The sequence below is a fragment of the Mirounga angustirostris genome, unplaced genomic scaffold (assembly GCF_029215605.1).
Source record: "Mirounga angustirostris isolate CCGP_5_RB_7025 unplaced genomic scaffold, mMirAng1.0.hap1 SCAF_15, whole genome shotgun sequence".
Taxonomy (NCBI): domain Eukaryota; kingdom Metazoa; phylum Chordata; class Mammalia; order Carnivora; family Phocidae; genus Mirounga; species Mirounga angustirostris.
The window spans coordinates 75,564,598-75,583,666 of record NW_026991723.1 but is presented as its reverse complement, the minus strand read 5'-3'; the positions used below and the strand labels follow the sequence as shown (position 1 = coordinate 75,583,666).

Sequence of the window (19,069 nt, the reverse complement as noted above, 5' to 3'; positions counted from 1 at the left end):
ACATCATGCCACTCTTTTGCACAAAATATCTTCAAGGCTCCCCATTACCAATTAAGTAAAAATCCAAAGTCCCTCCATGATGGGTCCCTTAACAGCTTTCATGCCCTATTCTTTCTCACTCTGCTCTAGTATGCTGGCTTTAGGGGCCACAGCTGATACTCCACCCATATCCCCTTAAGTCCCTCTGTTGGTTCTCTGTGCTCATCCTCCAGCCTCGGGAAGCCATATACCCTGGATGACCCCAGAGACCTTCTTTAAAGGACTGCCTTTGTGCACCTGGAACCAGCCCTCTTGCCTGTCCTGACAGAGGCCAGGGGAGTTTATTTCCTCCCTGGCTCCTGGGGGTGTAGTATAATCTCCAGGAAAGATCAAGCTAAGGCTGGAACTTTGCCTGAATTCTCAAACTTTCCTCCCCCATTTCTCTTACTCCCTTGTAGGTTCCCCCTGAGAACACTTCCTTAATGAATCATTTAAAAGGGAATCTGGGCAACCCAACCTAAGCTGCTGGCTGTAGACCCTTTCCTGCACCAGGGCTGCCTTTGTACTTGCTCTTCCTCAGCCTACAACTCTCTTCTCCCAGAGGGAAACAGGGCCTGCTGCTCTCACTTCATCCGGGTCTCTGCTCAAACGTCAGCGCCTCCAGAGAACCCGTCTCTGATGCACCTGTCTGTTTCTCCCTGTCTCCTTCCCTGCCTTACTTTCCACATAGCATTTATCACCATCTGTCTGTATAAGTGGGTTTTATTGTTGTTGCTTTTGCCTGTTTCTTTCGCCAGAATATAAACTTCACGAAAGAAACAACTTTGTTTTGTTCGCAACCAGCCCTGATCCTCAGAGGTGTGGATGCTCTCATGAATGGTGATAAATACGTGTTAAATTAATAGATGAATGCATGAGTGAATGAACTGGTGGAGACAGGACCAAACTGGACAGCATAATTCCAGAGTTCATACCCCATGTGTTTAAAAAGCCTAATCTACAAAGAGTGTCTCAAACTGTTGGTGTGCACATATGTTCCTCAATAAACATTGAGCATCATTCATTCTATATGCAAACTGTGGCACCATCACCCACCTCCATACTAAGGAAAATGGCCCTATTTCTTAGGGCAATGAGAGCAGGAGCATACATCACTCCCCTAAAACACTATCAGCTCTTAGGAATCTTAGCTTCTTACTTTCCAAGCCCGATTTTGACTCTAACCAGTAGTGCAAACAACATTAACTAATGTCAGACTGAATACATGAAAACTCAGGTTGAATAAATGAAATAAATGTAAAATGCCCGGCACAGTTCTGGCACATAAGATGCTCTTTATTCCCAGTAGCTATAATTATCATGGCAATTATTTGCACCCTGACATTTTACTTAAAACCTGAGTCAGTAACTCAGTTACATCAATGTGAAAGAATGAGGTCTGGTAGGGAACGGAACGGAGACTCAGGGTGGGGGGGAAGCTGATAAAATATGCAGTTCCACATTTCTCGGACTTTGCGTGCTAAGCATTGACCACTGGAACCTGTGCAGTAGAGGCGAGAGGTAATAATGAAGGAGAGCATACGATTTCCCCGGAGGAAAAGACTTATCATCTCTGTGGCTTTAGTAACAAGGCTGCTCAGTTAACTTTGCTGGTAGTTAGCAGCCTGTCTGAGAAGACTAGCACATTCTTCCAGTGCCCCAGCCAATATTGCTTTTGGAAGAGAGATTATTGGCAGATGTGAAAAGATGACTGAAATAGCTTAGAAATGAGCTTTCTGTGCACAAACCACCCCAACCTTTTCCTGTTTCAGTACACCAACGTAGGGAGCTTGCACTCTGTCTTTAAATGTCATTGAGCTTAGGAGTCATTTGATTCACCAAGGAAATGCAATCAAATGACAAAATGATGATCACGTTAAGATCATTCCTATTAATGTCAAAACTGCAAGCAATACAGCAAAATGCCACGACATTCTTGGGCAGTGAATCTCAAGAAGCTCTTGCTCTACCAAGAAACTGTGCTCCTGGGAAAGAGTTCCAGTGTACACACTTTCCTTCAGTCCCCTGGATGTGACAGTTCTCAGGATGTGGTGCCAGGGCTTGGGGGGCTGGTGAAATGGGCAGCTTGAGGGTCATGTTTATTGTCTTGTGTTTTCCTGCTGCTGCTGTAACGAACAAGTTTTAGTGGCTGACAACAACATAAATTAATTTTCTTACTCTCCTGGCTGTCAGAAGTCTGAAATGAGTCTTGCAGGACTAAAATCTATGTATCAGCAGGGCTGTATCCCTTCCGCAGGCTGTAGGGGAGAATCCTTTCCCTGCCTAATTCATCTTCTGGAGGAATCCACTCATTCCTTTGCCCTGGCTCCTTCCCCATCACCAAGCTCAGCAACATCTTCAGATCTCTCTCTCCCTCTCTCTCTGCCTCTGTCATCACACCTCCCCTAACTCTGACACTCCCTTTTATAACATATTCACAGGTTCCAGGAAATAAGATGTGGACATCTCTGGGGACCATTCTGTCTTCCATACTCCCCGCTATAACACCTCCCTTATTTATTCTGTATGTTCTGCTCCTTCTTCTGCAAACCGTGAACTCCCATGCAGCACAAAGGAGTTGCCCAGGCACTGTGTTAAGATACTTGACTAAATTTTAACTTGGCTTCCACCGCACTAGGCTATGTCCCTAAAGATGATCCCAGCCATCATACTGAGCCTTAGCTCGAGAAAATGCAAGGCTGCCAAACTGTTAAATGTATATTGTCCCAACCCATCGTCAGACCATTTTTAGCAATTCTATACTTACCCCACCTTTCATTTTCCAATTCCATATATGCCCCTTGTCCCTTTTTGGTTCCCTTTTTCAATTTTCCATAGTCCCTATTCCTATTTGTCCTCCTTTTAAAAAAACTTAGTTACCTTTGTCTCAGTTGGAGTTGGGCTCAGTCTACACTGGAGACTCTCTCCTCGACTACAGTAGCTTGGATAAAATCTGTCTTTCCACCTTTAACAAGTGTCCAGCTCTGTTTTTTTCCTTTTGGCACCTCTATCACAGCAAATATCAGAAAAGGATATAACCTAAGCCTTTTGCACCTCTGTATGATACAGAATCTGTATTTTCTTGTGGAAACTTGGGTCAGAGTTTTTGAGCTACTGAGAAATCAAGCAAGCTTATCAGTTTCATACAATTAGGAACGGAAAAGGTGTTTTCTGGGAGATGCTCCTAGAACCACACCACATGACCCATGTGCCAGGAAGGGGAATGATGTGGATTAGGGTCTATGGAATATTATTAGAGAAGCTCTGTGGAAGAGATGGGTTTGAGTTAACACTAGAAAAATTATCCAAATCTCCTGGTGGGGGAATGAGAACAAAGAGGGGATGGAGCAATGGAAAAGCAGGAGAGTTCTTCATAGTGCATCTGTTCTCCTCAGATATTGAAACTCAAGAGAACCAGGAAGTGTGTGATAGTGTCCTCTATAAGGATACCTCATTTTTTTTTCAATTGCTGTTTTCTTTGCTGGTCAGTCACTTTTAGAATCCACCTTTCCTTATTCTCCATTGTTCTGTTGCTCATTCTCTCCTTATTAGTTCATCTTTGCAAGGCTATAACGAACAGAATTACTTATACTCTCCACCAAGATACAGTTGTCTGGTGGTGCTGTCAGCATGTGGAGGGACAGTAGCCCTGCGTTCCAGTTACCTGTGCTCTCTTCCTCCCGGTGTGAGTGATCCAAGTCCCCAGATACCCATTACCTGAAGTTAAAGGCCCAATGCAGCTTTGTTTCTACTGTTAGTAGTATTTGTTACACCTGAGATTCCAGGGATAGGAGGGATGGTGGACTCTTGGCTTGACTTCTTCTGGATATATATTTTTGTCAAAGTATTCCTTCCATGGTCATGAACAGAATGGAATGATAAATGTTACAAATGCAGGCATGACTCCTTCGTTGATGACTAATCTGCTTCAGTCAGGACTTTATATGGGAGCAAAGTTTACTAACAACCCAAGCCCATGAGTAGCATGGAATCAACCTTCAAATGAAGCCTTTACAGCCTCTAGCAGTTTTATAGTCTGGCCAACAACAAAGACCCCAGTTATGCATTGTTACCTTCTTAAAAAGCCAAAGTCACTTCTCTCAAAATGCTCTCACATCTGAATAACAGATAGCTAGTTATCCACAAAGAAATATGTATTTATTAAATTTTAACACATTAATAAAGAACCAGATCTGTACATAAAAAGAGAAAAGGATAGTATTTATTTCCTTCTAGTGTCCATAGTCTATAAGGGAATAGTGATAAAATAAATAAAGTACTGTATTTTTATAAAAGCACAATGAGAAAATAGGGGGAAAAATCACCTAGGTAATCAAGGAAGATATAACAGAAGAAGTTAAGAGTTAAAGCAGTTCTTCATGGTGAAATGGTATGAGTTTGCTAGGTATGGGATTTTGAGGGGAAGGTCATTGTAGGCAAGGGAAATAGAATTACAAAATCCCAGAAGAATAAAAGAGTATGACATATTGATGAAATGCCAGTAGTTCAGTGCTTTGGACTTTGGGTACAAAGAGGTTCTTGGAGAGAAATAAAATTGATAAAGGAGAATAGGGTAGATTATGAGAATCCCTGCGTGCTTCATGGATGATCAGCTTCTTAGACACTCTTCACTGGATCACTGTGCCACTTGCTCCTGCACACAGGGATGATTGTACCTGGATTTATAACTGAAATGTTGGCCTCATCAAGTAGTGTGAAGGATGATGAAGAACACAGTGAGACTCAGAAGTGAAGCCAAGGGATTGAATTCCAGGCCTGTAAAATAGCCCCAGCAATAGTCTAGCCACTGGAAGTGTTCATAGCGAAGAGGAGCTGAATATTCAAAAAAAAGAAAAACAAATTTAGAAAGTAGAATGGATTGGACATAGAGACCAATTGATGGTGAGGAATGAGAAAGTGGGGAAATCTTTCATTTTGAGTTACCGGGAAGCATTGGTGTTGTCCACTGGAGGAGAGGCAATGGCAGTGAGGTTTTCTCCAAAGATGTATTCCACCTGACCTACAGAGTTGGTTGGAAGTAGTTCTTACAACCAGGCATAGCCCATCGCCATTGGAAGGCTGTGACTTCTTGTAAAGCTCCTATGAAGGAAACAGGCACCTCTTTGATGCCTACAGTGCTTAAATGGATGGAAATGCTCAAACAGATTGTCTGGAAAATATTTCATCATTAGAAGTGATCTAAGTGTGAAAGTGTCTATTGGGAACCAGCCCCAGTTCCCAAACTCCCTGAAGCCTTTTCCTCTCAAGAGGAAAGTGAAATAAGTAATACCGACATCTCCCCCACAGGGTCAGGAATTTTGCAAGAAGAAATGCTGGTAAGAAACTGAATCCCAGCAAGGATGGCCCATGAATCATTGCTTCTGAAACTGAAACAAAATTAGGATGGAATCTGGCTGGAGTGCAGGGTTCCTGATAATGTGAATTCCCCTGATTGGTGACTCTGTGACAAACAATGGGAAGAAAAGAGCTTGGCCAATTGAGTGATGCAGTTTTCTGACCCTTATAAGGTATGTGGATTCATTTCAAAGTGAAAAATAACCAAGCCCCAGGGCAAGGTCAAAGCTTAGCGATGACCTTCTCTAATCTTATTTTGTGAAAGAGAAAGTTGGAATTGAGGTGATATTCAGAAGCTTGCCAAAGAGCACACAGTAATGTGGAGGCAGAATCTAATTGACGCATATGATGGACAAATTTTGAAGGACTTGAATTATCATATAACTGGACACCTATAAGTAGCTGGACAGCTACTTATTTTGTACTTGCTCTGTGCAGGGGTGTATTCCAAATGCAAGACATCTCAAGTACCAATGATAAGTTCAGGTCAGTTCTAGAATACTAAAATATTCATGAACAGATAGGGTATAGTAAAACTTTCATTGCTACATCTATTTTTATTATTTAAGACTCTGTTCATCAGTTCCTCAACCTATTTATCTACAACAAAAATGTGAACCCTTAAAGAACCTACCTAGAGTACCCTTGGAACCCACAAAATTACCACCACCACCACCATCATCATCATCATCACCATCATCAAGCTTTCTACATGGCAGGAACAGCACTAAACATTTTACACCCACCATCTCATCCAGTCCTTATAATCATCTTGTGAAGCTTGTATGATTGCTATCCCCATTCTACAGAAGAGAAACGTTACGCTTAGAAAGAGGTAATATGTCCAATATCACATAGCTAGTACATAGCAGAGCCTGCATTAAAGGCGATAAGAGAGAGGGCTTTCAGGTCATATCTGCCAAACCTCTACATACTTTTCAGCCACAGGACATTAATCCAGTTCTTGCTTGGACTCACTTAGGGATGGGGGTTCATTGCCACCAGAGACAATCTATCTTCATTTCAGACATCTGTAACTGTGCTTCCTATAATGAAACTGAACTCAGGATTCTTTTGCAACATTTAATCATTAGTCCTGCTCATGTTCTCTTGAGACCTGCAAAAGAGTTCAATGTGTCATCCATCTGAAAATGTTCAGATGTGTGAACACACAGTCTTTTCTCTCCAATATTTACTCTCTTTCAGTTATCTTTCCTGTGTCTTGATTCCTGGATTACTTACCATTTTTATGATTCTCTTTCAGAGTTTCTCTTTCAGTCATCAAGAATTCCAAAAACTCCCGAGGTAGACCAATGGTCCTATATAGAGCTGAGTTAACAGCATGACTTTGAAAGAGTCAGCTTAGAAAAGAAAAGATATTAAGGTTAAATCCTGACTTTGTTTTTTGCCTGTGTAAATTCCTTATCCTCCCTGAATCTCAGGCCTCACCCGTTAAATTGAGATAATGATATCTCACCCATTGTTTAATAGGGACAAAATAAAATAATGTATACAAAGAATATCATAGTGCCTAAAACTGCTCTAGACAAGTAAAGTCTAAAAAAAAATACCATACTGTGCCTGGAGATAGGTAATAAGCATTCAAGATGACAATTTAAAATTATTTTTTTAATATTTTTATCTATTTCAGAGAGAGAGAGAGCGCACAAGCTGGGGAGACAGGCAGAGGGAGATGGAGAAGCAGACTTCCCACTGAGCAGGGAGCCCGATGCGGGACTCGATCCCAGGACCCTGAGATCAGGGCCTGAGCTGAAGGCAGACGCTTAACCGACTGAGCCACCCAGGCACTCTGACAGTTTAAAATTATTGATAAAGGACTTCACCTCCAGGAAGGTAGACTAGACCCAATTTTCTCCTAATTAGTGCAACTAAAAACTCTAGACATTGTACATAAAAAACACACATAATACTCTGAAAGTTGAAGATAAGAAGGCAGACAGACCAGAGGCCTTGGGACTCAAAGGAACAATAGGATGATGAATACCCTGGGTTTTCTTTTTGTCTCATATATATATGAGACAAAATATATTCTTTTGTCTCATATATATAAAATATATTCTTTTGTCTCATATATATAAAATATATTCTTTCGTCTCATATATATAAAACTGGAAGATGAAGAAGCCAGCAAACTGGAAATGCCAAAGGATACAGACAAAGAAAGCCCCAATAGAAGTTTCTTCTCTCAGTCAAGGGACCAGGAAAGGGACAGACAAGCAAGACATAAAGATTTTAGGCAATAACCAATCTACTACAGCCAAATACCACAGTAAAGGTGGTGTGGCAGCCCCATACCCATGCCAACAAATGCCAAGCAAGGAGCAGCCTGGATTTCCGCCCTTATAGCACTGTAACAAAACACCTCAACACGCAAGACTGGGGTGATATCGGAGAAGGTCTTTCCCCCCCACCAGCCAATGAAAAGCCATCCTACTTATGTCACTTGGGACCATTTGGGAGGCCTGAATTTCTACTCCAAGCCACCATTCCCCTCCCCACCATACAGCGCCAGAGCAAGCCTAGTGGGGACACAGGACTTCCATCACCCAGCATAGGGAAAGCACCCCCACTGACGTTACCATGGAAATAGCATAGGGAGCCAAATTCACGCCTCCAGTAATGATGAGCCTCCAATCTTGATTATAAACTGAGACCAAGTGGGAACCTAGATTTTTACCTCCATTTGGCAGTAACAAAATGGTGCTTTCCCTCTTTGGCCAGAACAGTATCAGAGAAGGCCAGTTCTTATTTAAATAGTAGATTTAAGGAGGCGCTTGGGTGGCTCAGTTGGTTAACCAGCTGCCTTCGGCTTGGGTCATGATCCTGGGGTTCTGCAATCGAGCCCCGCATCAGGCTCCTTGCTCAGCAGGGAGCCTGCTTCTCTCTCTGCCTGCTGCTTCCCCTGCTTGTGCTCTCTCTCACTCTCTGACAAATAAATAAGTAAAATCTTTAAAAGTAAATAAATAAATAGTAGATTTAGGGGCACCTGGCTCCATCAGTTAAGTGTCCGACTCTTGATTTTGTCTCAGGTCATGATCTCAGGGTCATGAGATCGAGCCCTGCATCAGGCTGTGTACTCCAGAGTACAGAGTCTGCTTGAAATTGTCTTTCTTCCTCTTCCTCTGTCCCTCCTGCTTGCACATGCTCTCTCTATCTCTCTTTAAATAAATAACATCTTTTAAAAAAGCTCCTTTAAAATAAATAAGTAAATAGTAGATTTAACTAAGACCCAGGGTTTTACAATATAATGTCCAGATTTCAAATGAAACTTCTTGTCATACCAAGAACGAAGATGATGTCAATTTGAATGAGAAATGACAATCAGCAGATGCCAAAATTGAGGAGACAGAGATGTTAACATTATCTGCCAACGATTTTAATGCAGCCCTAGTAGAAATACTGTAATGGGAAATTACAAATAGTCTTTAAGCAAATGATAAAACAGAATTAGCAAAGGAATAGAAGAAATAAAGAAGCAAATGATAATCTTAGAACTGAAAACTATAATAGCTGAAATGGGAAACTCAGGGGTAGGCTCAAAATGGAGAATACAAAGGAAAGAATCAGTGAATGGGAGGCAGAATAGTAGAAATCTCAATCTAAACAGCAGTCGAAAGAAGGAAGGAAAGGAAGGGAAATGTGAACCAAGCCTTAGGGACTAATGGCACTGAAAAGAAAATAGACAAATCCATAACTTTAGTTGAAGACTCAACACTTCCCAACAAGTGATTGGTCAAATAGAAAAGCAGGAAGCATATAGAAGAATTCACAACATCATCAAACAATAGTATCTAATCAACATTTAAAGAATACTCCAACTAACAACAGCAGAATAGACATTATTTTCAAGTGCCCAAGAAACATATACCAAGACAGACCATCTCCTGGGACAAAAGACAAATCCCAACAAATTTAAAATAATTGAAATCACTCAGTTTTTTCTTACCAGAATGGAATCAAACTAGAAATAAAAAGCAGAAAGACAACAGGAAAATCTCTAAACTCCTGGAAAATGAAGGATACACATCTAAATATTTCATGGGTCAAGTAAGGAAGTCTCAAGAATATAAAAAAGTACACTGGACTGAATGAAAATGAAAAGACAGTAAGTATATCAATATTTGTGGGGCACAGCTGAAGAGGGGCTGAGAAGGAAATTTATAGCATTAAATGAATACATTAGAAAAGAGAAAAAGCCAAACTAAACCCAAAGGGAGCAGAAAGAAGGAGATAAAAAAATAATAATAAATAAGAGCAGAAATCAATGACATTAAGAATAGAAAAATAACATAGAAATTAATTAAACAAAAATGTTTTTTTTTAAAAAAAAGACCAATAACATTGGCAAATCTTTAGCAAGATTGAAAAAAAGAGAGAAGACAGATTACCAGCACCAGAAATGAAATAGGGGATAACCCCACAGAACATGACAGAACAGGACAGACATCAAAAAGATAATAAAGGAAGGCTACAAACAACTCTAGACACATAAATTATTATCCACATTATTATCCAATATGAAATAGTTTGTATAGCCCTATAAATATTCAAGAATTTAAATTTATGCACGAAAACAATATTATTAGCAATTAGGGAAATGCAAGCTAAAATCACAATGAGACCTCACTACACATCTATTGGAATAGCTTAAATAAAAACAGTGGCAGTATCATTTGCAACGACATGGATGGAACTGGAGGGTATTATGTTGAGTGAAATAAGTCAGTCAGAGAAAGACATGTATCATATGACCTCACTGATATGAGGAATTCTTAATCGCAGGAAACAAACTGAGGGTTGCTGGAGTGGTGGGTGGTAGGAGGGATGGGGTGACTGGGTGATAGACACTGGGGAGGGTATGTGCTCTGGTAAGCGCTGTGAATTGTGCAAGAGTGTTGAATCTCAGATCTGTACCTCTGAAACAAATAATGCAATATATGTTAAGAAAAAAAAAAAAAGAAGAAGAAGGTAGCGGGAGGGGAAGAATGAAGCAGGGGAAATTGGAGGGCTAGACGAACCATGAGAGACGATGGACTCTGAAAAACAAACTGAGGGTTCTAGAGGGGAGGGGGTGGGAGGATGGGTTAGCCTGGTGGTGGGTATTGAGGAGGGCACGTTCTGCATGGAGCACTGGGTGTTATGCACAAACAATGAATCATGGAACACTTCATCTAGAACTAATGATGTAATGTATGAGGATTAACATAAGAATTTAAAAAAAAAAACAGTGGCAGTATCAAATGCTGGATAGAACAAAATTGCTTATGCATTGCTGTTGGAAATTTAAAATGCTATAGTCATTCTGGAAAATAGTTTGGCAGTTTCCTAAAACAAACAAACAAAAAACAAGCCTAAAAAACCCTAATCATTAAACTACCATTTGGCCCAGCCATTTCACCCCTGGGCATGTAACCCAAAGAAATGAAGACTTATATTCATAAAACAAAAAAACAACTCTGTGAACTAATACTTACAGCAGCTTTATTCATAATAGCCTAAAACTGGAAACAATCTACATCAGGGGAGGGGAATGGTTAAACAAATTGTGGCACATCCACACCATAGAATACCACTCCACAATAAAAAGGAACACACTATTGATACAGCAACAATCTGAATACGGATGAATTATGCTGAGTGAAAAAGGTCAATCTCAAAAGAGCACTGTATTATTCCATTTATGTAACTTTTTCAAATGAGAAAATTATAGAAATAGAAAACAGATTAGTGGTTGCCAAGGATCAAGGAGAGAGTGGTCAGTTTGCATCTTTGCTGTATCAATGTCAATATCTTGGTGGTGATATTGTCCTATAGTTTTGTAAGACATTATCCTTGAAAGAAAGTAAGTAAAGTATACATGATATCTCTATTATTTCCTACAATGTCATGTTATAAATACAATTATCTCAGTATAAAATGTTTAATTAAAATTTATTGATAAGAATAAAGTATATCATAATTCCTTGAAAATTTATAATATATCTGTGACATATGTTCAATGTTAACATGAAAAGGTGTTTTCCACTGTGATCTGGAGAGTATTTGTAGCTCTTGTATAGGAGAAGGAATTTGTCATCACATGCATTTGGCTGTGATGCTGGCTTAAGGGGCACCTGGGTGGCTCAGTCAGCGAAGCATCCGACTCTTGATTTCTGCTCAGGTCATGATTTTAGGGTCCTGGGATTGAGCCCTGTGTCAGGCTCCCCATTCATCAGGGAGTCTGCTTAAGGATTCTCTCCCTCTCCCTCTGCCCCTCCCTGCACTCAAGATCTCTCTCTCTCTAAAATAAATAAATCTTCTAAAAAAAGGAAAAGTTGGCTTAAGTATATTTCTCTTTTTCAAGAATTTTGAGACGCTTTTTTATACTTTTCTGTCTTGGGGTTTTTCAAGAGATTGTGATCATTGGGACTTAGCTCCTCTTTCTCTTCTCCCCAAAACACAGGCTGAACACATCAGAAGAGCGTTTATGAGACTGGTGCTCCATGGAATTCACTTAAGAAAATGCCAGTGTCTACAGAATATGCTATTTGTTGCTCTGACTTAATAACAGAAGGAAATTTTAAGCAGAAGCAATAACTTATCAGAAGGTACAAAAGCATAAAATAGTATAGATTTTTGGAGTCAAGACAGGACATAGGAATGTGCAGAGGGCTTGCAAGAGGTATATCTGGAGGGGTGTCAGTTGGCCACATCATGAAGGGACTTGAGTGCCAAGCAAGGGAGTTTTTACTTTGTCCTGGAATCTGTAGAGTCTCTGCCTAGACCCCCAGGGCCATCCTTTTATTCTACAAACAAGGACACTGCAACAGAATTGCCTAGATGGTCCATTTAACTATAGCTCTCTAGATTTGACTATATGTGTTCTAAAATTGTGAGTAGAATTTACAGATGATGATATTAGCCTTTGGCTTCGGTGATTATGGAGTACATACAGATAAGCTTCAATTCAAAACATCTCTGCATATATTCACAATATCCTGTATAACCAGTAACTGTGAAGTCATTCTTTCTCAAATCTCCTTATTTTGCCAATGGGGCCAGAACCCCAGAATAACAGAAATGAGATAAAAATCCAGTCTTCTGTCTCCCACCACAAGCATCTGCATTCTCTCTCCTTTTTCCTGAAGGGGTCTTTTAGCCTGCCCTCAAACATAACCCTGCAAGAATAGGACCTTGCACCTGAAGTTCTGGGAGAAGGAGCAACCCTGGGATTAATTAAAATCCTACACACTGATTAAAAGCATCCCTAGCACTTCAAGCTCAGTTATGAAAGCTTTTCATCTTACAAACTCAGTTAGAAAAATTCTGTAAACAGCTCCTACTTCCAACCTGTATTTTGAGAACAAAAGAGCAGATCCATCAGGAGGGAGGAAGGATGGGGGCTGGCAGCAGAGCTTGTTTTTCTGTGGCTTCAGCATTAAATAATCTGGTTCGAATTGTTATAAAGTACAAAAACAAATGGCATTCAGTCGTGGATCCTAACTCAACAATATCAGTTTGAAAAAATGTTGTTTTCCCTTATAACTCAATGGAGCATCTTATTTGGCAGCTGGGCCCCATTACTGGGGTCCCCACAAGGGAAATGTCGGGTCAGGCATTACTTACAAATCCCAAGTTTATTTTCTCGCCAAGGCCTCTCATGGTTCTGTCCATGTTTCAAGTGACAGGCTTTCCATCCAAAGTCACTTACACTCTGTCCTGTCATGTCATGAGCTTTCAAATCTTAACATCTTTAATACCAGAGACTACGATAAGTCTTCTCAAACAAAACTGTACTTAGAGTCCTGAAGATTTCTGTTAATGTATTTCCTGGCAAGGAACGATGTGCATGGGCTAATATTCATTTACCCAATGTTATTATAAATGTTCAAAACACAAATATGAATGATTGCAAATGGGTTCCTGCCATATGACTGGCGCCAGATGATGTCAAGCAAGCCAGAAAGGACACATAACACATCACATGCCATCGCGTTCCCATGTCTGCACACAAGAGCATCTGAACATACTAAGTCTGGAAATGTCCATTGCTCTGTTTCTATCCAAGTTTGACCTCTTCAGATAATGAGATTGATTGATCAGCTTCGACTAGAAGAACCAAGCCTCTGGGGTGCCTGGGTGGCTCAGTCGGTTAAAGGCTGTCTTCGGCTTGGGTCATGATCTCAGGGTCCTGGGATTGAGTCCCACATCGGGCTCCCTGCTCAGCGGGGAGTCTGCTTGTCCCTCTCTCTCTGCCCCTCCCCCTGCTCATATGCGTGCTTTCTCTCACTCTCAAATAAATAAAATCTTTAAAAAATAAAATAAATAAAATTAAAAAAAAAAAAAGAGAAAAGCTTACCCCATACCAGAAGACATTCCTTTGAGCCAGGAAGAAGAAAAAAAACTTTGAATCCCAAGCAGTGGAGAACCAGGGCCTGCTCCATTCATATCTGTGTATTGCCCAAGAAAGCGATTCACCCATAAAATTCACAGGATGATCAAATTCCAACATGTTTGCAGCCATTAAAATATATTAAAAAAAAAAAGAACCAAGCCTCTCGTACAAGGCTGTGTCTTTATGAGAATGTGAGGATCAGGGTTCCTTGAATGCCACTTCTTTCTCTGAGCTATTTTTAATTCCATATAGCCTGGATAGAGTGGAGGAAACGGGACTATGTAACCAGAAATGCCTAGTTCAAGTCTTTATCTTTAGCAATAGTTATCTTTGGGCAGGTTATTCTTTAAGTTTAACAACTTCTCTAAGTCATTTTCCTCATTTATGAAGGGAGATAAAGATGTCTATTTTAGTGGGTTGTGAAAAATGTGAGACTATATTTGGAAAACTGGCTTTATAGAGGATGCCTAGTAAATATTCAGCCTTTTCCCCCCATCCAGATTACTCTGAACATTTTTGTCTATAATTCTCCTTATGTTTCTATTCTTTACATACATTATTTAAGCAGTCCACCATGAGCTTCTTGAAGACAGGTAGTTCAATGATAAATGATGCAGTAGATATAAAGGTGTTTTCTTCCCTACTTCAACCACAATGGGCCTCATATAATAGAAACTCAACATATGGCTTAAGTAATAGAAGGAACTGGAACATTCCATCACCTCTATTCTGTGCCTTGAGTTCTAAGATTCCTGGAGGTAGGGGCAGTATCTTACTCATCTTTGTACCCGCTGTGCTTTAGCTGCATAGTCTTGGTGATCTGGAACATTCCATCACCTCTATTCTGTGCCTTGAGTTCTAAGATTCCTGGAGGTAGGGGCGGTATCTTACTCATCTTTGTACCCACTGTGCTTTAGCTGCATAGTCTTGGTGATCAATAAATATGTTGCCTTGAATAAAACTTAGTTCTCTTCCCTAACCTCTGATTCTGTGCTGGGTATATAGGAAGTACTCAATAGAGCTCAGGAAATCATTGTATTTAATACACTGAAAGAAACTCCCTGGAAAACCACAAATCTTACCATGCAAGTAGCATGCCATTTGAGTTACATGGACACATCACATGTATATCTCCTATCTTCAAACATACCCAGTTTGTGTTGCTTTAATTTTATAGATTGGAAGACAGAGAGGCCAAAAAACACACTCAGAGTCACAAGTAAAACCTTCATATGGCCGGCTGCGCTCTTCATGACGATTCTTCCTACTGCCTCCCCTCCCACCGCAGCTCGCTGCGTTCCAGCCATGCTGCTCTCTCCTGCATCTATGAACTTGCAGAGCAGTTTCACTTGCCTGAAGTCCCTCGTGCTCTGTCTGTTAGACCGCCCTATTCCACCTGCAAAACATGACATGAGTTGCACTCCTGTGACATAGTCCCCTAAATTGCTGAGTTAGACAGGCTTTCCTCTGTCCATTCATCGTGCCCCTCACATCATATATCTCAGCATTTGTCCCATTGCTTCACCACCTGTTCTTCAGTACAATCCTGAGGTACTTGAGAATTTTAATTCTAGAGCACCACAGAGTTCTTTAATTCTGTGTGCCTGGCACATAAAAGATGGCTGGTAAGAATTTTCCAGATTCAGTGAGAAAGTCAAGGAGTAGCCAGGAAGAGGAGGAAAGAGAACTTGGCTTAGTAAGGAAAGGACCATATAAATGAGGGATATATTTTAAAACTGATTTCCCAGATGCCTCGTTTGATATATTGTTTCCTTACTGATTTGAAATAATGAAATAAATATATACCGTTTACCAATAGATAAACTCTGTGATTTAGGGAGAAAAAACCTTTTTGACTTACTAACAGATTTCATATTTTGAAATTTAAACCTCATTTTCCAGAAAAGCTTTCTAGCCTGCTTGTGAATAGTTTAATCATGGCAAGGTGGAAATCAGAAAACTAAAAAAAAAAAAAAAGAAGAAGAAGAAGAAAGAAAAAGAACCCTATGTCTACAGTTTACTTTTACTTCTGTACATGTTTCAAGAAAATTTCAAAAACCACCCAAAGAGAACTCAAGTCTAGGATTAGTCCACATTTTCTGGTTGTAATTTCCAAGTTTCTAGTTCTAGTAATTTGTCAGTGATCTGGAGATAATACACACACACACACAGAATCTCTCATGAGTCATCCCTAGCTCAGAGCACAGTAGCCATGGGGATAACACTTTCTTCCTGTCTGACATTTCAGTTCTTGACTTTAGAAATCTGACTCCAATTGGATTAACTTTATTTTCCACTACTTCATGAAAAAAACATGTCTCTCCTGAGTTTAAATAAGTCTAATTGCACTGACTACGGTGTTAATTCTGACTACGGTGGGGAATTCTCAGATTGTTGGCGGTGGGGGCGGGGGAGAACAGCAGTGTCCCACCTTAGATGATGAGAGGAGGGAGCGCTGCGGGAGATGCGTTGGCCAGCAGCATTACTTATTCACAAGTGAATTCAGATACATTAGGGGGTGTCTGGGTGGCTCAGTCAGTTAAGCGCCCTACTTTTGATTTCTGCTCAGGTCAAGATCTCAGGGTCGTGAGATTGAGCCCCATGTTAGGCTTCATGCTGAGCATGGAGCCTACTTGAGATTCTCTCTCTCCCTCTCCCTCCTCCTGCTCACAGGCATGTGCTCTCTCTCTCTCTCTCTCTCTCTGTCTCAAATAAGTAAATAAATCTTTAAAAAAAAAGATACATTAGGATATGAAAGAGCTGAATGGGAGATTTTAGAGATGATGCAGACAGCATTTTTGGTGGAAAAATGAAAAGGCAGTGATTTCGGTGGGCACTGTATTCTCTGCACCTAAAATCCTGCATACAGTAATTGCTCAAAAAACATTTGTTGGAAAAAATAAGTGGATGTGCGATACTGCCTCACCAGGTAGAGGTTAATATATGTGAATTGCAGAAACTTCAAGAAAAAGAAATCTCTGCACAGAGCTGGAAGCCATCCTTTTATCTTTCCACCAAAAGTGCTTTTGAAGAGTACAAAAGATGAACTGTATCTCTTCTTCCATAACATGAAACAAGCCTATAATCTCTGAGGAGGACTTACTCCAAAGGTCATTGCCCTTCTTGCCCTCCCCTCCTCTGCTTATAAACATCACCGTCCCTACACCAGCCACACTAAATAACTCCGTGACCTTAGGCAAATGCCTTAAAACCACTGAATCTTAGTGCTCAGTCTGTAGGTGGGAACATAGGACTCTTTCTTGTCTTTTTACTATTTCTTTCTCCCCATCCTTTCTCTGATTGTGAGACTTTCTTTTTTTAAGGTAATGACACATGAGTGTTATACTATGAGAGGTTATGAATATAGCACCAGAGAGTTTCATTTATATTGTCGATGAGCCAGTCTAAAGAAGTGAGGATCTAGGCTAAAGCTCAATGTGCAGCCTGAAAACAGATGGTGTTGATAAGATGTTTGGGAACGCTGAGGGAAAGAGAAAGGGGAAGAAGAAGAAAGAGGGAAGACAAGGAAGGTGAGACTTATGAATGCCCAGCTCGGGATGATCTATAGAGAAGAATAAATAACTATGGTGCCTGCACTTGCTTGTGAAGGACCATAAATAGGACTGGACTCTTTCTGGCACTGAGCAATGCAGACATTTCAGGGAGGCATCAAGTTATGCAAAATGGAAAAAAGAGTACAAGCTTGCTGTAATAGAAATTACTAATGCTTACCATATCTGATTTTCTTCTCCTTCCTGGGAATATGGGAAGACTTTTCAGATTCCCTTGGTTAGGCTGTCATGTGACTAATATCGGCCAGTGCGCTGTAACATTTACTCTGTCATTCACTGACTTGGGATTGGGGGTAAATTAATTGAATTTCCTAAGTTTCACATTTTTCATCTGTAAAATGTGGTAACAGGAGATGGGGGGGAGTCAAAAAATTCCCTTGATTGGATCAGTATAAGAATAAAAATGAAATTGTATGTGCCCAACAAATTCCAGGCCCTATATATAGATCAAAGTGCTAACAGTGGGCAATATCCAATTAACATTAAATTTTTTCTGATTATTACAAATCAGAGTGAAGGATGAAAATAAGTAGCTGATAAGTATATTTTGTATAATCTTTTGTATAATCTTATCCTATGGAAAACAAAGAGGAGAAAAAAGTGAGAACCAGTCAGTAGAAGGTTCTGATTATGATCCACATTATGGGAAAGTTTGAAAGCAGGGTAGCTGTCTTTCCCTTGATGTTTCATTGGCCAGGTCCAATGTTGACATTTCCTAGTTAAGAATATGAACTCTGAAGATTGAATTATATTTAGGCAATTAAAACCAGCCTAGCTGAATAATGTGGATAAAGATTGTCCTTTAGAGCCAAGATGTCGCTGTCATCAATCATAAACAGACATGAACCCAGGATGGAGTGGATCTTTGCAGAAAATGTTTACGTCGGTTACTATGCACTTGGGTTTTGTGGGGTATGTCTATTTTTCCAATAGTTAATGACATGTGGCATTTAATGTGCTCAGGTTAACTCCTGAATGTTTTTGCTCTCCCCTTTTTTTCTTTTTCATATTCTCTCTCTCTCTCTCTTTCTTCCTTCTATATAATGACCTGCTCCCATATATTTTGCCTATATATCCCCAGGTTTGGATACATGAAATGGCTTATACTCTTAGATTCCCTCCTTATCCTCATCTCAATCCTGGCTTTGGATTTAAAAAAAAAAAAGAGAGAGAGAGAGAGAGGGAGGAAGGAAGGAAGGAAGGAAGGAAGGAAGGAAGGAAGGGAGGGAGGGAGGGAGGGAGGGAGGGAGGGAGGGAGGGAGGGAGGGAGGAAGGAAGGAGAAGAAACTTTTTAAGTGTCAGGGTGATCCCTAACACCAACCACTTAGTTGTTTGTTCTCAGTGTTCCTGGTTGGTATTCAATTCTAGCTCTGGAGTCTGAAGTAACTTTTTAAATTTTGTCTTCAACTGATATCTTAGAAACAGTGACTAAAAATCCTTAGGAAGACTTCAGAGTTATTTTTATAGATGTGGAATTTAAAACTCATTTTATGTGATCCAGGGCTACTGCATTGACAGAGCCAAGACTCCTCCAAATCCCAGGATTCCAGTGACTCCATCCTAATCATAATTAGCCATACCTACATCTTTTACAGGGTAAAATATGCTTTAAAATGCAGGCATAGAGGAATTTAAGAAGCACTTCTTTCTTGGGCTCCTGGGTGGCTCAGCTGGTTAAGTGTTTGCCTTCCGCTTAGGTCACGATCCTGGAGTTCCGGAGTCCCAGAGT

At 40.3% G+C, this 19,069-nt stretch overlaps 2 long non-coding RNA genes across 2 annotated transcripts in view; both read right to left on the bottom strand.

Moving 5' to 3' along the window:
• The window catches only part of LOC135362703 (uncharacterized), a 66,142-nt gene that overhangs the window by 35,090 nt on the left and 11,983 nt on the right, over nt 1–19,069 (bottom strand). The window lies entirely within an intron of this gene.
• Nucleotides 4,212–6,834, bottom strand: LOC135362691 (uncharacterized). The gene is made up of 3 exons (XR_010407658.1): nt 6,616–6,834; nt 6,309–6,490; nt 4,212–4,851 (listed from the first exon to the last, which is right to left on the bottom strand). It is a non-coding gene; the product is annotated as an uncharacterized LOC135362691 (long non-coding RNA).